We start from the raw sequence: 19,223 nt of genomic DNA, 5'->3' as shown, positions 1-19,223 counted from the left end.
TCAGACATTTTCTTTCATTTTCTCTTCATCGGTTGAGAACCAGTGTATTCAAAATATTATGCCCATTGCCGAGTGAATGCTGTAGCGCTTCCCGACAAGTCGGGTTCGGATCCTCTGTCAACTTCCACGCATGGTGATGATCTTTTGGTCATCACACTCGCCAGCTGAAATCGGCGCTGCCTTTTCGTAGTAGTAAAAGAGTAGTGGCCCGTGGGGGGATCGAACCCGCGACCTTCGCGTTATTAGCACGACGCTCTAACCAACTGAGCTAACGGGCCTCGGCAGATGCAGTTGCTCAGCCCTAAACTGGAAACAGCTGGCATGAAGCCATACACCATTTCTATGGTCGTCGTGTGTCTGCTTCCCTAGTCTATATTCTGCTGACGGTCACGAAACAGTAGCTATATTGCGAGCAGGACGGGAAACGGCCGCTCGGACAGCTCAAACTTGTCACGATTCGTGTGGAAAAAAAATTCCGTTCCGGTACCGGGAATCGAACCCGGGCCTCCTGGGTGAAAGCCAGGTATCCTAGCCACTAGACCACACCGGATGTGGCCGTTCCATTGGACCGTTCGTACGGTCGCTTGTCGCACTTCGTGTCGAGTGCCACGTCGGCGCCCTTCTCTCTTTGCGAGCATCTTTGCACATACTGACTGGCAAGGCGCGCACCTCAAACGTCGCAGAGCAATGCTTTTGGCTTCATGCTGTGCTGGGAGAAGAGGAAAAGGGAAGCTGTAAGTAGCAATAAGAGGAAGTAAACATTTTCCCGCTGAAGCGTTGAAACGTTGTGGATAACAAACAAGAAATACGTTGGCGCCCCAACAACAGCACCACCATCAGTCACAGAAAATTAAATGCCCCGGGTGAGGATCGAACTCACGACCTTAAGATTATGAGACTTACGCGCTGCCTACTGCGCTACCGAGGCACGGGTGAACCGTTTCTCCTGGAAACTGGGTAAGTTGCGTACCCAATATTAGACGTAGAAACACTGTTCTTCCTGGATAACGTGTTCTGTTGCTACAATTTCATTGCCGGCCCAGTTGATTGCGGTGTTGCGGCAGCATTATCGCGGGAAAAGCAAAATGATGCATCGGCCGGGAATCGAACCCGGGCCGCCCGCGTGGCAGGCGAGCATTCTACCACTGAACCACCGATGCTCGGGCCAGCGGTAACTTCACGCTGCTTCCCGAGCAGATGTCTCAAGGGAAAGTGGGGCTGCCGTCAAGCGCCGTAGCATTCTGTGCGGAAGACGCTGCAGACGCTGAATCCTGCACTGCACTGCACTGCACTGCTTAAAAATGCCGCCAGAACGCGGTCCTCTGCGTACTCTTGCGTCGCCGGCGCCGACTCTTGCCAAAGGATGCGAAGTGTGCGTGGATACGCCGTCCGAATGCAACTGGATGTGTTCCCCTAGCCTACCTCGAAATGCGCCTGCAGGTACGATCACCTTCGGCCGCTGCCGACAGGCGGGAAGCCGACACCGCGCGGCGTCGGGGCGCTCGCTTGTGCGGTGGTGGTGTAATGGTCAGCATAGTTGCCTTCCAAGCAGTTGATCCGGGTTCGATTCCCGGCCACCGCAGCAGGCTTTTAATTTCGCGTATGAGTACTTTTGCCGCGCGCTCTTAAATTATTGTTTTTTCCCCCCTCTTACTCGCTGCATACCAGCCCTTAGTGTGTCTCGACTTGTCTCGACTTTGCTCAGCTGACGCGAGAGCTGACGCTCTCAAATCGGCCTATATCAAAACGACAAGCACGATAAACGACTGAGAGAGGGGAGGAGAGGCGAGGCGATGGACACACAGCACGCCCCTTCATTTCACGGTGGCGTCTCCCTGACCGAATCGGGCTGTAGCTCCGAAAAGAAAAATAGGAAGTAAAACTGCCAATAGTACCCTGTGTTCCCATGCGCTCACCCGCCCAAGTACTGACAAGGGCCAAAGTTGTTACGCATCGGCAATCAGACATTTTCTTTCATTTTCTCTTCATCGGTTGAGAACCAGTGTATTCAAAATATTATGCCCATTGCCGAGTGAATGCTGTAGCGCTTCCCGACAAGTCGGGTTCGGATCCTCTGTCAACTTCCACGCATGGTGATGATCTTTTGGTCATCACACTCGCCAGCTGAAATCGGCGCTGCCTTTTCGTAGTAGTAAAAGAGTAGTGGCCCGTGGGGGGATCGAACCCGCGACCTTCGCGTTATTAGCACGACGCTCTAACCAACTTTTTTTTTTTTTTTTTTTTTTATTTTTTATTATTGGACCCTTAGGTTAAAAGCCTAATGCTCTACCGACTTTTTTTTTTTTTTTTTTTTTTCATTTATTTTATTTTTCTAGCGTCCCGATGCTTTCAGAGTCAGCTGCTACGAAGTAAAAGTATGCCCCAGGTGAGGCTCGAACTCACAACCCCGGCATTGCTCACGGCTACTGCCTTATAAGTACCGTGCGCTAACCAATTGCGCCACTTTTTTTTTTTTTTTTTTTTTTTTTTTTACGGGCCTCCTGGGTGAAAGCCAGGTATCCTAGCCACTTTTTTTTTTTTTTGTCTCTTTTTTTTTTTTTTTTTTTTTTTTTTTTATTTTTTTTTTTTTAGCATGCATCTTTTGCAGAACACGAAAAACTCGACCGTGACAGGATTCGAACCTGCAATCTTAGGATCTGAAGTCCGACGCCTTATCCATTTTTTTTTTTTTTAAAACCACGTTTTTTTTTTTTTTTTTTTTTTTTCTTTTTTTTTTTTTTTTTTTTCTTTTTTTTTTTTTTTTTTTACAGTCCACCGCTCTACGAACTTTTTTTTTTTTTTTGTTTATTGAAAAATTTTTAAACTTTTTTTTTTTGTCTTTATCCTTATTTTTGTGTTGACGAATTTGCCAAATGTTATTTTCTTTTCCGGTAATCTCTAATCTCTTTGTTCGTTGTAATGTGTTGATTCGTTTGTATTCCGCCCAACTTCTTTGTTCGTTGTCTTTCTTCTGGTTTGCATGTTTGATTCTTGAAAATACACGAAATTAAGTATGTCGTCGAAAGAACTGGTACTGGGAAGGAATTATTCTTGAAATTCAGACGTTGTCATATGCATCGTCCCCAGGAAACAAAGGAATATCTTCGTAGAAAGTATAACCTTCGATTGTAGTACAGGGATGACGAATTGTTGTAACAGATGTCCCACGTATCCACGTCCTATGGCGTCGCAAGGACGACGTGAAGAAAATTTTGAAATGTTGACTGATACCGTTGGCCATATTGGCTGGTTGTGCGCCAGTGTTGGGTTGAGAGATAGACTTGAAAATCTAGTACATTAGGGGCACTGCCGGACAGAATATAGTTGATAAAATGTCCCACGAGCCATAGGTAACTGTTATGTTTGGCAGCCGGGAAAAGTCGGAAATCTGGGCGCAGAATGTCGTGGATCTGAATCGCATGAGGCGCAGTCCGGTTAAGCACAGCGAGTTTTTTGCGCGTCCAGTTCCAGATGTGCACTTGGTCCTTGCAGACAAACAGATGTGCAATACTCGCCACCACGTGGCACAAGCCGCAGTAGGGACTCGGTTCAAGATTAATCCTGTGTCGCTTTTCTTGCGTCGGAACAGTTTCAGTGACCACGTCATACCATTTGGAGCGAACATCTGTCGAGAGCGTCGGATTGTGAATGTTAGTCCAAACGAGGGACCAATTGCAATCTGGATACTTCTTTTCCAAAGGGCCAGGCAGTGACGGCCGAAGTAAGTGGCGGTACAGTTGAACTGTCGGCTTTGTGAAAAGCTCGTCGTCGAGATAGCTACTTTCAAGATAATACAGTGCTATATGTTGAAAATGCGGGCCGACGTGGCCAATGTCCACAGGCGGAGACAAGTTGCGAGGGCGGGACAGCTGATAGAGCCGCTTCGTGACGGTGTCCTCGCTGGCGGTGAGTATCCGCCATGAGCGTTTCAGATACAGTGCCAGGGCGTGAATGCCGGGGTTTTTCAAGCCAAGGCCTCCCATATCGCATGGCAATGCTGTCGTGGTGAAGGAAACCTTAAAAATATTGAGCTTCCAGACGTACCAAGCGGCCGCCGCTAGAAGTGATCTTGCTACTGTGGTTGGCATGGGTAGGACGGCGGCAACAAACTGCAATTTGGAAAGGGCATAAGAATTGACGAAAAAGGCTCGCTGCAAACGATCGAGGTGTCGCATGTTCTGGTCGCGCAGGAGCGCTTTTATCGCCTGAATTTTGGGTATCCAATTTTTGTGAGACATGTCCAGAGGCCGAGCCGTGACGTAGAGACCAAGATGTTTTCTAGTCTGGACACAGGGCAGCCAAGCGCTGCCTGTGAGCGGTCGTTCCTGACCAAGCGTTAAGACGGCGGATTTATTGACGTTTAACATTGCACCACTATCTCTTTGGAATTCCTCAAGAATGCGCTTCGCTGCGGTGACGTCGCGAACATCATTAAGGAGCACGCTGACATCGTCGGCGTATGCTTGGACCACTGACTTTACACCATAAAACTGGAATCCAGGTAGGCTATGATGTAGGCGGCGCAACATGGGTTCCATGAGGATCGCATAGAGCGTCGTTGAGAGAGGGCAGCCTTGCTTGAGACCCCGTGAGAGCTGGACGTAGTCCGTCAATGTATTATTGATGAGGAACCGTGTACGGGTACCACTGATACAGTTGCTGATGAGCTGAATAAAATTACGACTGAAGCCCATTGTTTCCATCACGCTGCTAAGATAATGATAGTCAGCTCGATCGTAAGCCTTGTCAAAATCGAGAAATGCTATGGCCAGAGGAGTGCGGGCGGCCCAGGTGAGGGAGACTAGATCCCGATACAGCGCCAAAATGGTGGACAGTGACCGACCACGGATCGCACTCATTTGGTATGGTCCCAGAAGATCGGGTAACAGTTGCCGTAATCGGGCATTGAGGGCTCGCGTCAGAAGTTTAAAGTCCGCATTGAGCAAAGTAATGGGCCGCAGATCTTTGGTGGTGGTCGGCGTCGGCGTCTTAGGTATTAAAACAGTTAACCCCTCTGTGAAGGCTGGGGGCAGAGCAATCCCACGTAGTATTTCATTGTACATCTCCGTGAGTCCGTCCCCTAATATAGGCCAATATTTGACGTAAAACTCGACAGAGAGCCCGTCCGTGCCCGGAGATTTATTTCGTGGTGCGGCAAGCAAGGCATCCTTTAGTTCTTCTGTGGTAAAGGGAGCAAGCAAGTCCTGATTGTGGTCGTCGGTAATGCGGTACGGCGGGGGTCCAGAATGATACCATTCTCGCACTTTCTCATGTGGTACAGCCGCACGGGTGTAAAGTGCGGCAAAGTGATTGGTAACATGGTTTTTGATGTCGCGCTGTAGGATATAACAGGCACCGTCTGCATCCTGCAACTTATGAATAAGTTTCCTGCGCGCCGCATGCAACTGTTGGACGATATGGTGGACAGACGTCTGCTGTTGTGGCAAGTTGGTGAAGTCACGTGCACGAATCTGGTGGCCGATGGCGGTGCGGCCCATCAAGGATGTAATTTTCGCTTGGAGTCTGCGTACGTGCGTGATGTTATTAGACACCTGATGATAATCCCGGTACAACTCTCGCAGGGCGCAGAAATAGAATTCAGAGATTTCCTTCTCACCGCGCGCACGAATCCGGGCGTGGCGTTTGATGCAAGTAATGAGTTTCTCCTTGGCATAAAGCGTCCACCAATCAATCCACGTGGGGTACGTGGGCCTGCGTGATGTGACGGAGTGCCAAACTGACCGGATCTCACGCTCTAAAGTGGCGTCTTGTAAGAGGCGACAGTTGAGTTGCCATCGTCCGAAGCCTCTGTAGACTTTCTGCGGGGAGTGATTAAAGACGGTGTGGTAAGCGATATGGTCACTGAAATTAACGGGCCAATATTCGCAAGTTCCCACGTCGGCTAAAAGACCGCGGTGCACATATATGCGATCTAACCTGCTGGAAGACGTCTGCGTAAAGTGAGTAAAGGCAACTTCATCTGGGTGTAAGGTCGCCCACGTGTCGACTAACTGCAATTCTGTAACCAGTGTTAGCAGTTCCTGGCTGAAGTTAAAATTCGGCGTTTGATCGGTGCGGCGCAAAACGCAGTTAAAGTCACCACCCATAATAATGCGCAGGCGCAAATCGGTGATTAAATTCGCTATCTCTCCCGTATAAAACTCCCTCCTCGCCGCTCGTGCGCCGGAACCGGAAGGGGCGTACACATTAAGTAGGAGTACGTCATGGAACTGGGCGGCAATGCCTCGTCCGGTAGGTAACATGGACAAACAAGAACATTCAATGCCCTCCCGATACAGAATGATCGTACCGGCCTCTGTTCCTATATTAACAATGGCGGCATAGCCGGGGACGTCTGCTAGAAGTGGAGTCAGTGCTTCCTGTACGAACAGAATATCTATATCAGCGGCCCGTAAATACTGCCGAAGGCTGTGGATTTTCGCTTGAGAAACTATACGGTGAACATTTATAGTAGAAATCTTATAGGATTGTCGTGAACGGAGCGATGTTGGACGACTGGTCATCTGCAGATGAAAACAGGTAAGATATTTATCCCTTCAGCAGTCGCCCGCTTTGGAGGTCGAATAAGTCTAGACGTCGCCGTCCGTGGACGCCGCATTGCGCCGAGACGTAAGCAGCGTATCACCAGTTGCCATCTGTTCTTCACGCTCGGGATTGCCAGTCATATCTTCAGTATCGTCCGCCCAATTAACGACTGACACAGCCGTCGTCGCGCCTGCTGTGGCGGTACCGGAACCGCATAGCGGGGCGTCTCCCTGCGCATCTGGCACTTGGGCCGTCCGCGGTGGTGCACAAGTCTCTGCACTTCCCGTGTCAAGGTTGGAGCCATCATCGTCAATAGTCATAGGTGAGGTCAATGACGGAGGACAATCGGCGGTCCCCGAAGTGTCTTCGCAGATCATGCGTCCTGATTGTTTGGCTTTTTCACGCAAGGGAGGCGCCGATTGGGCTGCCTCAGGACGAGCGATCCGACGTTTCTTGTGTTTTTTCGGGGAGGACCTACTGACGGAGGCTTCCGCATTCTCTAAAGGAAGAGGAAGAGTCCCTGTCTCTTGCTGGCTGTCAGTGGCGGTAGTAGCCGCCTCCACATTGTCAACCCTGGCTTCCTCACGTGAGGCGTCACGGGGCACCGCGGCTAGTAAGCCAGCGACCGGCAAAGCTTCCTGACTGGTAGAGAGTTCCATAGGTACATCTCCGTCATTCGTAACATCAGCCACCCTAAGTCCCACGTCCGCAGCCGACGCCGTGGGTGTAGTTGCACGGACCGCCGCTACGTAAGTAGTCGGTAGTATTGTCGGTTGCGGGGCAGCGTCAAGTTCACCCGCAGGCAGCTGCGTTACACGTCGTTGGATGCACTGGGCTCGGACGTGTCCCGTGGAATTACAGCCTGAACATGTACGGGGCTGTCCCTCATACATGATGATCGCCCTATAGCCACAAATCGTTAGGTAGGATGGAATATGCCGTTGCAATTCGATCTTAATTTGCCGCACACCATTCAAAACAGGGTACTTATGGAACGCGGCCCACTTTTCGGCAATGTTACTAATAATTTTGCCGTAGGATTTAAGAGAAGCATTAATTTGTTCAGCCGTGATTTCAAAAGGCAATTCAAAAATCCTGACGGTGCGAATACCAAGACCAGCGTGGACAACAGTCACCTCTCCCACATTCCCGTCACTGTGTCGAAATTTATAGGTACCGCCACATGACTCGATGATTTTGTCGCACATTTCTGGGTCACGCAATTTGATATAAACTGTGCTACTAACAATAGACAAATGGATACCAATGATATCGGTGGGTGGTAATTTTACGTCTTCATCGAGAAATCGTTCGACTTCATAATACTTCGGTCGAGAGAAACTGCCTTCAAACATAAACTTCAAAGTATCTTTTCGCTCTGGGTGATCCATGTTAGGTTCGATTCGTTAACAACAAGATATTATGCGCGCCGCAACGGCCTTCGACTCACCACGTGCCGCACCGCAGGCCGCAGCTGAGCACGTAAACAACGCTCCAGGCACGTCCGACCTGCACGACGGCCGCGCCTCGACTGCGAACCAACTGAGCTAACGGGCCTCGGCAGATGCAGTTGCTCAGCCCTAAACTGGAAACAGCTGGCATGAAGCCATACACCATTTCTATGGTCGTCGTGTGTCTGCTTCCCTAGTCTATATTCTGCTGACGGTCACGAAACAGTAGCTATATTGCGAGCAGGACGGGAAACGGCCGCTCGGACAGCTCAAACTTGTCACGATTCGTGTGGAAAAAAAATTCCGTTCCGGTACCGGGAATCGAACCCGGGCCTCCTGGGTGAAAGCCAGGTATCCTAGCCACTAGACCACACCGGATGTGGTCGTTCCATTGGACCGTTCGTACGGTCGCTTGTCGCACTTCGTGTCGAGTGCCACGTCGGCGCCCTTCTCTCTTTGCGAGCATCTTTGCACATACTGACTGGCAAGGCGCGCACCTCAAACGTCGCAGAGCAATGCTTTTGGCTTCATGCTGTGCTGGGAGAAGAGGAAAAGGGAAGCTGTAAGTAGCAATAAGAGGAAGTAAACATTTTCCCGCTGAAGCGTTGAAACGTTGTGGATAACAAACAAGAAATACGTTGGCGCCCCAGCAACAGCACCACCATCAGTCACAGAAAATTAAATGCCCCGGGTGAGGATCGAACTCACGACCTTAAGATTATGAGACTTACGCGCTGCCTACTGCGCTACCGAGGCACGGGTGAACCGTTTCTCCTGCAAACTAGGTAAGTTGCGTACCCAATATTAGACGTAGAAACACTGTTCTTCCTGGATAACGTGTTCTGTTGCTACAATTTCATTGCCGGCCCAGTTGATTGCGGTGTTGCGGCAGCATTATCGCGGGAAAAGCAAAATGATGCATCGGCCGGGAATCGAACCCGGGCCGCCCGCGTGGCAGGCGAGCATTCTACCACTGAACCACCGATGCTCGGGCCAGCGGTAACTTCACGCTGCTTCCCGAGCAGATGTCTCAAGGGAAAGTGGGGCTGCCGTCAAGCGCCGTAGCATTCTGTGCGGAAGACGCTGCAGACGCTGAATCCTGCACTGCACTGCACTGCACTGCTTAAAAATGCCGCCAGAACGCGGTCCTCTGCGTACTCTTGCGTCGCCGGCGCCGACTCTTGCCAAAGGATGCGAAGTGTGCGTGGATACGCCGTCCGAATGCAACTGGATGTGTTCCCCTAGCCTACCTCGAAATGCGCCTGCAGGTACGATCACCTTCGGCCGCTGCCGACAGGCGGGAAGCCGACACCGCGCGGCGTCGTGGCGCTCGCTTGTGCGGTGGTGGTGTAATGGTCAGCATAGTTGCCTTCCAAGCAGTTGATCCGGGTTCGATTCCCGGCCACCGCAGCAGGCTTTTAATTTCGCGTATGAGTACTTTTGCCGCGCGCTCTTAAATTATTGTTTTTTCCCCCCTCTTACTCGCTGCATACCAGCCCTTAGTGTGTCTCGACTTGTCTCGACTTTGCTCAGCTGACGCGAGAGCTGACGCTCTCAAATCGGCCTATATCAAAACGACAAGCACGATAAACGACTGAGAGAGGGGAGGAGAGGCGAGGCGATGGACACACAGCACGCCCCTTCATTTCACGGTGGCGTCTCCCTGACCGAATCGGGCTGTAGCTCCGAAAAGAAAAATAGGAAGTAAAACTGCCAATAGTACCCTGTGTTCCCATGCGCTCACCCGCCCAAGTACTGACAAGGGCCAAAGTTGTTACGCATCGGCAATCAGACATTTTCTTTCATTTTCTCTTCATCGGTTGAGAACCAGTGTATTCAAAATATTATGCCCATTGCCGAGTGAATGCTGTAGCGCTTCCCGACAAGTCGGGTTCGGATCCTCTGTCAACTTCCACGCATGGTGATGATCTTTTGGTCATCACACTCGCCAGCTGAAATCGGCGCTGCCTTTTCGTAGTAGTAAAAGAGTAGTGGCCCGTGGGGGGATCGAACCCGCGACCTTCGCGTTATTAGCACGACGCTCTAACCAACTGAGCTAACGGGCCTCGGCAGATGCAGTTGCTCAGCCCTAAACTGGAAACAGCTGGCATGAAGCCATACACCATTTCTATGGTCGTCGTGTGTCTGCTTCCCTAGTCTATATTCTGCTGACGGTCACGAAACAGTAGCTATATTGCGAGCAGGACGGGAAACGGCCGCTCGGACAGCTCAAACTTGTCACGATTCGTGTGGAAAAAAAATTCCGTTCCGGTACCGGGAATCGAACCCGGGCCTCCTGGGTGAAAGCCAGGTATCCTAGCCACTAGACCACACCGGATGTGGCCGTTCCATTGGACCGTTCGTACGGTCGCTTGTCGCACTTCGTGTCGAGTGCCACGTCGGCGCCCTTCTCTCTTTGCGAGCATCTTTGCACATACTGACTGGCAAGGCGCGCACCTCAAACGTCGCAGAGCAATGCTTTTGGCTTCATGCTGTGCTGGGAGAAGAGGAAAAGGGAAGCTGTAAGTAGCAATAAGAGGAAGTAAACATTTTCCCGCTGAAGCGTTGAAACGTTGTGGATAACAAACAAGAAATACGTTGGCGCCCCAACAACAGCACCACCATCAGTCACAGAAAATTAAATGCCCCGGGTGAGGATCGAACTCACGACCTTAAGATTATGAGACTTACGCGCTGCCTACTGCGCTACCGAGGCACGGGTGAACCGTTTCTCCTGGAAACTGGGTAAGTTGCGTACCCAATATTAGACGTAGAAACACTGTTCTTCCTGGATAACGTGTTCTGTTGCTACAATTTCATTGCCGGCCCAGTTGATTGCGGTGTTGCGGCAGCATTATCGCGGGAAAAGCAAAATGATGCATCGGCCGGGAATCGAACCCGGGCCGCCCGCGTGGCAGGCGAGCATTCTACCACTGAACCACCGATGCTCGGGCCAGCGGTAACTTCACGCTGCTTCCCGAGCAGATGTCTCAAGGGAAAGTGGGGCTGCCGTCAAGCGCCGTAGCATTCTGTGCGGAAGACGCTGCAGACGCTGAATCCTGCACTGCACTGCACTGCACTGCTTAAAAATGCCGCCAGAACGCGGTCCTCTGCGTACTCTTGCGTCGCCGGCGCCGACTCTTGCCAAAGGATGCGAAGTGTGCGTGGATACGCCGTCCGAATGCAACTGGATGTGTTCCCCTAGCCTACCTCGAAATGCGCCTGCAGGTACGATCACCTTCGGCCGCTGCCGACAGGCGGGAAGCCGACACCGCGCGGCGTCGGGGCGCTCGCTTGTGCGGTGGTGGTGTAATGGTCAGCATAGTTGCCTTCCAAGCAGTTGATCCGGGTTCGATTCCCGGCCACCGCAGCAGGCTTTTAATTTCGCGTATGAGTACTTTTGCCGCGCGCTCTTAAATTATTGTTTTTTCCCCCCTCTTACTCGCTGCATACCAGCCCTTAGTGTGTCTCGACTTGTCTCGACTTTGCTCAGCTGACGCGAGAGCTGACGCTCTCAAATCGGCCTATATCAAAACGACAAGCACGATAAACGACTGAGAGAGGGGAGGAGAGGCGAGGCGATGGACACACAGCACGCCCCTTCATTTCACGGTGGCGTCTCCCTGACCGAATCGGGCTGTAGCTCCGAAAAGAAAAATAGGAAGTAAAACTGCCAATAGTACCCTGTGTTCCCATGCGCTCACCCGCCCAAGTACTGACAAGGGCCAAAGTTGTTACGCATCGGCAATCAGACATTTTCTTTCATTTTCTCTTCATCGGTTGAGAACCAGTGTATTCAAAATATTATGCCCATTGCCGAGTGAATGCTGTAGCGCTTCCCGACAAGTCGGGTTCGGATCCTCTGTCAACTTCCACGCATGGTGATGATCTTTTGGTCATCACACTCGCCAGCTGAAATCGGCGCTGCCTTTTCGTAGTAGTAAAAGAGTAGTGGCCCGTGGGGGGATCGAACCCGCGACCTTCGCGTTATTAGCACGACGCTCTAACCAACTGAGCTAACGGGCCTCGGCAGATGCAGTTGCTCAGCCCTAAACTGGAAACAGCTGGCATGAAGCCATACACCATTTCTATGGTCGTCGTGTGTCTGCTTCCCTAGTCTATATTCTGCTGACGGTCACGAAACAGTAGCTATATTGCGAGCAGGACGGGAAACGGCCGCTCGGACAGCTCAAACTTGTCACGATTCGTGTGGAAAAAAAATTCCGTTCCGGTACCGGGAATCGAACCCGGGCCTCCTGGGTGAAAGCCAGGTATCCTAGCCACTAGACCACACCGGATGTGGTCGTTCCATTGGACCGTTCGTACGGTCGCTTGTCGCACTTCGTGTCGAGTGCCACGTCGGCGCCCTTCTCTCTTTGCGAGCATCTTTGCACATACTGACTGGCAAGGCGCGCACCTCAAACGTCGCAGAGCAATGCTTTTGGCTTCATGCTGTGCTGGGAGAAGAGGAAAAGGGAAGCTGTAAGTAGCAATAAGAGGAAGTAAACATTTTCCCGCTGAAGCGTTGAAACGTTGTGGATAACAAACAAGAAATACGTTGGCGCCCCAGCAACAGCACCACCATCAGTCACAGAAAATTAAATGCCCCGGGTGAGGATCGAACTCACGACCTTAAGATTATGAGACTTACGCGCTGCCTACTGCGCTACCGAGGCACGGGTGAACCGTTTCTCCTGCAAACTAGGTAAGTTGCGTACCCAATATTAGACGTAGAAACACTGTTCTTCCTGGATAACGTGTTCTGTTGCTACAATTTCATTGCCGGCCCAGTTGATTGCGGTGTTGCGGCAGCATTATCGCGGGAAAAGCAAAATGATGCATCGGCCGGGAATCGAACCCGGGCCGCCCGCGTGGCAGGCGAGCATTCTACCACTGAACCACCGATGCTCGGGCCAGCGGTAACTTCACGCTGCTTCCCGAGCAGATGTCTCAAGGGAAAGTGGGGCTGCCGTCAAGCGCCGTAGCATTCTGTGCGGAAGACGCTGCAGACGCTGAATCCTGCACTGCACTGCACTGCACTGCTTAAAAATGCCGCCAGAACGCGGTCCTCTGCGTACTCTTGCGTCGCCGGCGCCGACTCTTGCCAAAGGATGCGAAGTGTGCGTGGATACGCCGTCCGAATGCAACTGGATGTGTTCCCCTAGCCTACCTCGAAATGCGCCTGCAGGTACGATCACCTTCGGCCGCTGCCGACAGGCGGGAAGCCGACACCGCGCGGCGTCGTGGCGCTCGCTTGTGCGGTGGTGGTGTAATGGTCAGCATAGTTGCCTTCCAAGCAGTTGATCCGGGTTCGATTCCCGGCCACCGCAGCAGGCTTTTAATTTCGCGTATGAGTACTTTTGCCGCGCGCTCTTAAATTATTGTTTTTTCCCCCCTCTTACTCGCTGCATACCAGCCCTTAGTGTGTCTCGACTTGTCTCGACTTTGCTCAGCTGACGCGAGAGCTGACGCTCTCAAATCGGCCTATATCAAAACGACAAGCACGATAAACGACTGAGAGAGGGGAGGAGAGGCGAGGCGATGGACACACAGCACGCCCCTTCATTTCACGGTGGCGTCTCCCTGACCGAATCGGGCTGTAGCTCCGAAAAGAAAAATAGGAAGTAAAACTGCCAATAGTACCCTGTGTTCCCATGCGCTCACCCGCCCAAGTACTGACAAGGGCCAAAGTTGTTACGCATCGGCAATCAGACATTTTCTTTCATTTTCTCTTCATCGGTTGAGAACCAGTGTATTCAAAATATTATGCCCATTGCCGAGTGAATGCTGTAGCGCTTCCCGACAAGTCGGGTTCGGATCCTCTGTCAACTTCCACGCATGGTGATGATCTTTTGGTCATCACACTCGCCAGCTGAAATCGGCGCTGCCTTTTCGTAGTAGTAAAAGAGTAGTGGCCCGTGGGGGGATCGAACCCGCGACCTTCGCGTTATTAGCACGACGCTCTAACCAACTGAGCTAACGGGCCTCGGCAGATGCAGTTGCTCAGCCCTAAACTGGAAACAGCTGGCATGAAGCCATACACCATTTCTATGGTCGTCGTGTGTCTGCTTCCCTAGTCTATATTCTGCTGACGGTCACGAAACAGTAGCTATATTGCGAGCAGGACGGGAAACGGCCGCTCGGACAGCTCAAACTTGTCACGATTCGTGTGGAAAAAAAATTCCGTTCCGGTACCGGGAATCGAACCCGGGCCTCCTGGGTGAAAGCCAGGTATCCTAGCCACTAGACCACACCGGATGTGGCCGTTCCATTGGACCGTTCGTACGGTCGCTTGTCGCACTTCGTGTCGAGTGCCACGTCGGCGCCCTTCTCTCTTTGCGAGCATCTTTGCACATACTGACTGGCAAGGCGCGCACCTCAAACGTCGCAGAGCAATGCTTTTGGCTTCATGCTGTGCTGGGAGAAGAGGAAAAGGGAAGCTGTAAGTAGCAATAAGAGGAAGTAAACATTTTCCCGCTGAAGCGTTGAAACGTTGTGGATAACAAACAAGAAATACGTTGGCGCCCCAACAACAGCACCACCATCAGTCACAGAAAATTAAATGCCCCGGGTGAGGATCGAACTCACGACCTTAAGATTATGAGACTTACGCGCTGCCTACTGCGCTACCGAGGCACGGGTGAACCGTTTCTCCTGGAAACTGGGTAAGTTGCGTACCCAATATTAGACGTAGAAACACTGTTCTTCCTGGATAACGTGTTCTGTTGCTACAATTTCATTGCCGGCCCAGTTGATTGCGGTGTTGCGGCAGCATTATCGCGGGAAAAGCAAAATGATGCATCGGCCGGGAATCGAACCCGGGCCGCCCGCGTGGCAGGCGAGCATTCTACCACTGAACCACCGATGCTCGGGCCAGCGGTAACTTCACGCTGCTTCCCGAGCAGATGTCTCAAGGGAAAGTGGGGCTGCCGTCAAGCGCCGTAGCATTCTGTGCGGAAGACGCTGCAGACGCTGAATCCTGCACTGCACTGCACTGCACTGCTTAAAAATGCCGCCAGAACGCGGTCCTCTGCGTACTCTTGCGTCGCCGGCGCCGACTCTTGCCAAAGGATGCGAAGTGTGCGTGGATACGCCGTCCGAATGCAACTGGATGTGTTCCCCTAGCCTACCTCGAAATGCGCCTGCAGGTACGATCACCTTCGGCCGCTGCCGACAGGCGGGAAGCCGACACCGCGCGGCGTCGGGGCGCTCGCTTGTGCGGTGGTGGTGTAATGGTCAGCATAGTTGCCTTCCAAGCAGTTGATCCGGGTTCGATTCCCGGCCACCGCAGCAGGCTTTTAATTTCGCGTATGAGTACTTTTGCCGCGCGCTCTTAAATTATTGTTTTTTCCCCCCTCTTACTCGCTGCATACCAGCCCTTAGTGTGTCTCGACTTGTCTCGACTTTGCTCAGCTGACGCGAGAGCTGACGCTCTCAAATCGGCCTATATCAAAACGACAAGCACGATAAACGACTGAGAGAGGGGAGGAGAGGCGAGGCGATGGACACACAGCACGCCCCTTCATTTCACGGTGGCGTCTCCCTGACCGAATCGGGCTGTAGCTCCGAAAAGAAAAATAGGAAGTAAAACTGCCAATAGTACCCTGTGTTCCCATGCGCTCACCCGCCCAAGTACTGACAAGGGCCAAAGTTGTTACGCATCGGCAATCAGACATTTTCTTTCATTTTCTCTTCATCGGTTGAGAACCAGTGTATTCAAAATATTATGCCCATTGCCGAGTGAATGCTGTAGCGCTTCCCGACAAGTCGGGTTCGGATCCTCTGTCAACTTCCACGCATGGTGATGATCTTTTGGTCATCACACTCGCCAGCTGAAATCGGCGCTGCCTTTTCGTAGTAGTAAAAGAGTAGTGGCCCGTGGGGGGATCGAACCCGCGACCTTCGCGTTATTAGCACGACGCTCTAACCAACTGAGCTAACGGGCCTCGGCAGATGCAGTTGCTCAGCCCTAAACTGGAAACAGCTGGCATGAAGCCATACACCATTTCTATGGTCGTCGTGTGTCTGCTTCCCTAGTCTATATTCTGCTGACGGTCACGAAACAGTAGCTATATTGCGAGCAGGACGGGAAACGGCCGCTCGGACAGCTCAAACTTGTCACGATTCGTGTGGAAAAAAAATTCCGTTCCGGTACCGGGAATCGAACCCGGGCCTCCTGGGTGAAAGCCAGGTATCCTAGCCACTAGACCACACCGGATGTGGCCGTTCCATTGGACCGTTCGTACGGTCGCTTGTCGCACTTCGTGTCGAGTGCCACGTCGGCGCCCTTCTCTCTTTGCGAGCATCTTTGCACATACTGACTGGCAAGGCGCGCACCTCAAACGTCGCAGAGCAATGCTTTTGGCTTCATGCTGTGCTGGGAGAAGAGGAAAAGGGAAGCTGTAAGTAGCAATAAGAGGAAGTAAACATTTTCCCGCTGAAGCGTTGAAACGTTGTGGATAACAAACAAGAAATACGTTGGCGCCCCAACAACAGCACCACCATCAGTCACAGAAAATTAAATGCCCCGGGTGAGGATCGAACTCACGACCTTAAGATTATGAGACTTACGCGCTGCCTACTGCGCTACCGAGGCACGGGTGAACCGTTTCTCCTGGAAACTGGGTAAGTTGCGTACCCAATATTAGACGTAGAAACACTGTTCTTCCTGGATAACGTGTTCTGTTGCTACAATTTCATTGCCGGCCCAGTTGATTGCGGTGTTGCGGCAGCATTATCGCGGGAAAAGCAAAATGATGCATCGGCCGGGAATCGAACCCGGGCCGCCCGCGTGGCAGGCGAGCATTCTACCACTGAACCACCGATGCTCGGGCCAGCGGTAACTTCACGCTGCTTCCCGAGCAGATGTCTCAAGGGAAAGTGGGGCTGCCGTCAAGCGCCGTAGCATTCTGTGCGGAAGACGCTGCAGACGCTGAATCCTGCACTGCACTGCACTGCACTGCTTAAAAATGCCGCCAGAACGCGGTCCTCTGCGTACTCTTGCGTCGCCGGCGCCGACTCTTGCCAAAGGATGCGAAGTGTGCGTGGATACGCCGTCCGAATGCAACTGGATGTGTTCCCCTAGCCTACCTCGAAATGCGCCTGCAGGTACGATCACCTTCGGCCGCTGCCGACAGGCGGGAAGCCGACACCGCGCGGCGTCGGGGCGCTCGCTTGTGCGGTGGTGGTGTAATGGTCAGCATAGTTGCCTTCCAAGCAGTTGATCCGGGTTCGATTCCCGGCCACCGCAGCAGGCTTTTAATTTCGCGTATGAGTACTTTTGCCACGCGCCCTTACATTAATGTTTTGCCGCCTCTTACTCGCTGCAGACCAGCCTATAGATAGTGTGTCTCGACTTGTCTCGACTTTGCTCAGCTGACGCGAGAGCTGACGCTCTCCAATCGGCCTATATCAAAACGACAAGCACGAGAAACGACTGAGAGAGGTAAGGAGAGGCGAGGCGAGGCGATGGACACACAGCACGCCCCTTCATTTCACGGTGGCGTCTCCCTGACCGAATCGGGCTGTAGCTCCGAAAACAAAGGAGAAAGAAAAATAGGAAGCGAAACTGCCAACAGCACCCTGTGTTCCCATGCGCTCACCCGCCCAAGTACTGACAAGGGCCAAAGTTGTTACATATCGGCAATCGGACACTTTCTTTCATTTTCTCTTTATCGTATGAGAACCAGTGTATTCAACATATGATGGCCATTGCCGAGTGAATGCTGTAGCGCTTCCCGACAAGTCGGGTCGGATCCTCTGTCTGTCGGCTTCCACGCAGAGTGATGATCTTTTGGTCATCACACTCGCCAGCTGAAATCGGCGCTGCCTTTTCGTGGTAGTAAAAGCGTAATGGCCCGTGGGGGGATCGAACCCACGACCTTCGCGTTATTAGCACGACGCTCTAACCAACTGAGCTAACGGGCCTCGACGGACGCAGATGCTCAGCCCTACGCTCGAAACATGTGGCATGAAGCCATACGTCATTTCTATGGTCGTCGTGTGTCTGCTTCCCTTGTCTGTATCCTGCTAACGCTCACGAAACAGTAGCTATATTGCGAGCAGGACGGGAAACGGCAGTTCGGACAGCTCAAACTTGTCACGATTCGTGTGGGAAAAATTCCGTTCCGGTACCGGGAATTGAACCCGGGCCTCCTGGGTGAAAGCCAGGTATCCTAGCCACCAGACCACACCGGACGTGGGCGCTCACTCGACGCTTCGGACGGTCGCTTGGCGCATTTCGTGTCGAGTCCCGCGTCGTCGCCCTTCTCTCTTTGCGAGCATCTTTGCGCATACTGACTGGCAAGGCGCACACCTCAAACGTCTCAGAGCAATGCTTTTGGCTTCATGCTCTGCTGGGAGAAGAGGAAAAGGGAAGCTGTAAGTAGCAATAACAGGGAGTAAACATTTTCCCGCTGAAGCGTTGAAACGTCGTGGATAACAATCAAGAAATAAGTTGGTGCCCTAGCAACAGCACCACCATCAGTCACAGAAAATTAAATGCCCCGGGTGAGGATCGAACTCACGACCTTAAGATTATGAGACTTACGCGCTGCCTACTGCGCTACCGAGGCACGGGTGCACCGCTTGCCCTCGAAAATAGGTAAACCCCGTACCCAATATTAGACGTAGAGACACTGTACTTCCTGGATAACGTGTTCTGTTACTACACGTGCATTGCCGGCCCATTTGATTGCGGTGTTGCTGCAGCTGTTGCAACGATAGGCAGCACTCCTTGTCGTTAAAGTTCAGTGCCTCGGAGGCACCTGGACACAGCAACTTGTGAGGCCAGGCCGGCGCTAGTCTGTAGAACATGATGCGAGCGTCCTAGTGGGGACCCGCGAGTGCTGCGTTCTCGGTTCTTCTCAAGGGAATCCAGCTATATATTCTTGTGGATCGTGCATCTCAAGCGCGAAAGCCACACGGCAGCACTATCGCGGGAAAAGCAAAATGATGCATCGGCCGGGAATCGAACCCGGGCCGCCCGCGTGGCAGGCGAGCATTCTACCACTGAACCACCGATGCTCGGGGCGGTAGTACGTTCACGCTGCTTCCCGAGCGCATGTCGCAAGGGAAAGTGGGACTGCCGTCGAGCGCCGTAGCATTCTGTCGAGAAGATGCTGCAGACGCTGAATCCTGCACTGCACTGCTTAAAAATGCCGCCAGAACGCGGTCCTCTGCGTACTCTTGCGTCGCCGGCGCCGACTCTTGCCAAAGGATGCGAAG

General features: G+C 52.3%; 33 non-coding genes across 33 annotated transcripts; 6 read left to right on the top strand and 27 right to left on the bottom strand.

Moving 5' to 3' along the window:
* Positions 1-204: 204 nt before the first annotated feature.
* Trnai-aau (transfer RNA isoleucine (anticodon AAU)) lies at positions 205-278 on the bottom strand. The gene has a single exon. It is a non-coding gene; the product is annotated as a tRNA-Ile (tRNA).
* Positions 279-478: 200 nt separating this feature from the next.
* Trnae-uuc (transfer RNA glutamic acid (anticodon UUC)) lies at positions 479-550 on the bottom strand. Its single transcript has one exon. It is a non-coding gene; the product is annotated as a tRNA-Glu (tRNA).
* Positions 551-855: 305 nt separating this feature from the next.
* Positions 856-928, bottom strand: Trnam-cau (transfer RNA methionine (anticodon CAU)). The gene has a single exon. It is a non-coding gene; the product is annotated as a tRNA-Met (tRNA).
* Positions 929-1,089: 161 nt separating this feature from the next.
* Positions 1,090-1,160, bottom strand: Trnag-gcc (transfer RNA glycine (anticodon GCC)). The gene has a single exon. It is a non-coding gene; the product is annotated as a tRNA-Gly (tRNA).
* Positions 1,161-1,510: 350 nt separating this feature from the next.
* Positions 1,511-1,582, top strand: Trnag-ucc (transfer RNA glycine (anticodon UCC)). The gene has a single exon. It is a non-coding gene; the product is annotated as a tRNA-Gly (tRNA).
* Positions 1,583-8,303: 6,721 nt separating this feature from the next.
* Trnae-uuc (transfer RNA glutamic acid (anticodon UUC)) lies at positions 8,304-8,375 on the bottom strand. The gene has a single exon. It is a non-coding gene; the product is annotated as a tRNA-Glu (tRNA).
* Positions 8,376-8,680: 305 nt separating this feature from the next.
* Trnam-cau (transfer RNA methionine (anticodon CAU)) lies at positions 8,681-8,753 on the bottom strand. The gene has a single exon. It is a non-coding gene; the product is annotated as a tRNA-Met (tRNA).
* Positions 8,754-8,914: 161 nt separating this feature from the next.
* Positions 8,915-8,985, bottom strand: Trnag-gcc (transfer RNA glycine (anticodon GCC)). The gene has a single exon. It is a non-coding gene; the product is annotated as a tRNA-Gly (tRNA).
* A 350-nt stretch (positions 8,986-9,335) lies between these two features.
* Positions 9,336-9,407, top strand: Trnag-ucc (transfer RNA glycine (anticodon UCC)). The gene has a single exon. It is a non-coding gene; the product is annotated as a tRNA-Gly (tRNA).
* A 582-nt stretch (positions 9,408-9,989) lies between these two features.
* Positions 9,990-10,063, bottom strand: Trnai-aau (transfer RNA isoleucine (anticodon AAU)). Its single transcript has one exon. It is a non-coding gene; the product is annotated as a tRNA-Ile (tRNA).
* A 200-nt stretch (positions 10,064-10,263) lies between these two features.
* Positions 10,264-10,335, bottom strand: Trnae-uuc (transfer RNA glutamic acid (anticodon UUC)). The gene has a single exon. It is a non-coding gene; the product is annotated as a tRNA-Glu (tRNA).
* A 305-nt stretch (positions 10,336-10,640) lies between these two features.
* Trnam-cau (transfer RNA methionine (anticodon CAU)) lies at positions 10,641-10,713 on the bottom strand. The gene has a single exon. It is a non-coding gene; the product is annotated as a tRNA-Met (tRNA).
* Positions 10,714-10,874: 161 nt separating this feature from the next.
* On the bottom strand, positions 10,875-10,945 carry Trnag-gcc (transfer RNA glycine (anticodon GCC)). Its single transcript has one exon. It is a non-coding gene; the product is annotated as a tRNA-Gly (tRNA).
* Positions 10,946-11,295: 350 nt separating this feature from the next.
* On the top strand, positions 11,296-11,367 carry Trnag-ucc (transfer RNA glycine (anticodon UCC)). The gene has a single exon. It is a non-coding gene; the product is annotated as a tRNA-Gly (tRNA).
* A 582-nt stretch (positions 11,368-11,949) lies between these two features.
* Trnai-aau (transfer RNA isoleucine (anticodon AAU)) lies at positions 11,950-12,023 on the bottom strand. Its single transcript has one exon. It is a non-coding gene; the product is annotated as a tRNA-Ile (tRNA).
* Positions 12,024-12,223: 200 nt separating this feature from the next.
* Trnae-uuc (transfer RNA glutamic acid (anticodon UUC)) lies at positions 12,224-12,295 on the bottom strand. Its single transcript has one exon. It is a non-coding gene; the product is annotated as a tRNA-Glu (tRNA).
* A 305-nt stretch (positions 12,296-12,600) lies between these two features.
* Positions 12,601-12,673, bottom strand: Trnam-cau (transfer RNA methionine (anticodon CAU)). Its single transcript has one exon. It is a non-coding gene; the product is annotated as a tRNA-Met (tRNA).
* A 161-nt stretch (positions 12,674-12,834) lies between these two features.
* On the bottom strand, positions 12,835-12,905 carry Trnag-gcc (transfer RNA glycine (anticodon GCC)). The gene has a single exon. It is a non-coding gene; the product is annotated as a tRNA-Gly (tRNA).
* Positions 12,906-13,255: 350 nt separating this feature from the next.
* Positions 13,256-13,327, top strand: Trnag-ucc (transfer RNA glycine (anticodon UCC)). Its single transcript has one exon. It is a non-coding gene; the product is annotated as a tRNA-Gly (tRNA).
* A 582-nt stretch (positions 13,328-13,909) lies between these two features.
* Trnai-aau (transfer RNA isoleucine (anticodon AAU)) lies at positions 13,910-13,983 on the bottom strand. The gene has a single exon. It is a non-coding gene; the product is annotated as a tRNA-Ile (tRNA).
* A 200-nt stretch (positions 13,984-14,183) lies between these two features.
* Positions 14,184-14,255, bottom strand: Trnae-uuc (transfer RNA glutamic acid (anticodon UUC)). Its single transcript has one exon. It is a non-coding gene; the product is annotated as a tRNA-Glu (tRNA).
* A 305-nt stretch (positions 14,256-14,560) lies between these two features.
* Trnam-cau (transfer RNA methionine (anticodon CAU)) lies at positions 14,561-14,633 on the bottom strand. Its single transcript has one exon. It is a non-coding gene; the product is annotated as a tRNA-Met (tRNA).
* A 161-nt stretch (positions 14,634-14,794) lies between these two features.
* Positions 14,795-14,865, bottom strand: Trnag-gcc (transfer RNA glycine (anticodon GCC)). Its single transcript has one exon. It is a non-coding gene; the product is annotated as a tRNA-Gly (tRNA).
* Positions 14,866-15,215: 350 nt separating this feature from the next.
* Trnag-ucc (transfer RNA glycine (anticodon UCC)) lies at positions 15,216-15,287 on the top strand. Its single transcript has one exon. It is a non-coding gene; the product is annotated as a tRNA-Gly (tRNA).
* A 582-nt stretch (positions 15,288-15,869) lies between these two features.
* Positions 15,870-15,943, bottom strand: Trnai-aau (transfer RNA isoleucine (anticodon AAU)). Its single transcript has one exon. It is a non-coding gene; the product is annotated as a tRNA-Ile (tRNA).
* A 200-nt stretch (positions 15,944-16,143) lies between these two features.
* Trnae-uuc (transfer RNA glutamic acid (anticodon UUC)) lies at positions 16,144-16,215 on the bottom strand. Its single transcript has one exon. It is a non-coding gene; the product is annotated as a tRNA-Glu (tRNA).
* Positions 16,216-16,520: 305 nt separating this feature from the next.
* On the bottom strand, positions 16,521-16,593 carry Trnam-cau (transfer RNA methionine (anticodon CAU)). The gene has a single exon. It is a non-coding gene; the product is annotated as a tRNA-Met (tRNA).
* A 161-nt stretch (positions 16,594-16,754) lies between these two features.
* On the bottom strand, positions 16,755-16,825 carry Trnag-gcc (transfer RNA glycine (anticodon GCC)). Its single transcript has one exon. It is a non-coding gene; the product is annotated as a tRNA-Gly (tRNA).
* Positions 16,826-17,175: 350 nt separating this feature from the next.
* Positions 17,176-17,247, top strand: Trnag-ucc (transfer RNA glycine (anticodon UCC)). The gene has a single exon. It is a non-coding gene; the product is annotated as a tRNA-Gly (tRNA).
* Positions 17,248-17,850: 603 nt separating this feature from the next.
* Trnai-aau (transfer RNA isoleucine (anticodon AAU)) lies at positions 17,851-17,924 on the bottom strand. Its single transcript has one exon. It is a non-coding gene; the product is annotated as a tRNA-Ile (tRNA).
* A 198-nt stretch (positions 17,925-18,122) lies between these two features.
* Trnae-uuc (transfer RNA glutamic acid (anticodon UUC)) lies at positions 18,123-18,194 on the bottom strand. The gene has a single exon. It is a non-coding gene; the product is annotated as a tRNA-Glu (tRNA).
* Positions 18,195-18,498: 304 nt separating this feature from the next.
* On the bottom strand, positions 18,499-18,571 carry Trnam-cau (transfer RNA methionine (anticodon CAU)). The gene has a single exon. It is a non-coding gene; the product is annotated as a tRNA-Met (tRNA).
* A 380-nt stretch (positions 18,572-18,951) lies between these two features.
* On the bottom strand, positions 18,952-19,022 carry Trnag-gcc (transfer RNA glycine (anticodon GCC)). The gene has a single exon. It is a non-coding gene; the product is annotated as a tRNA-Gly (tRNA).
* Positions 19,023-19,223: the final 201 nt, after the last annotated feature.

Source organism: Schistocerca cancellata, unplaced genomic scaffold (genome assembly GCF_023864275.1).
Source record: "Schistocerca cancellata isolate TAMUIC-IGC-003103 unplaced genomic scaffold, iqSchCanc2.1 HiC_scaffold_320, whole genome shotgun sequence".
NCBI classification, from domain to species: domain Eukaryota; kingdom Metazoa; phylum Arthropoda; class Insecta; order Orthoptera; family Acrididae; genus Schistocerca; species Schistocerca cancellata.
The sequence above is the reverse complement of the archived record's forward strand: the minus strand, read 5'-3'. Positions and strand labels throughout refer to the sequence as shown.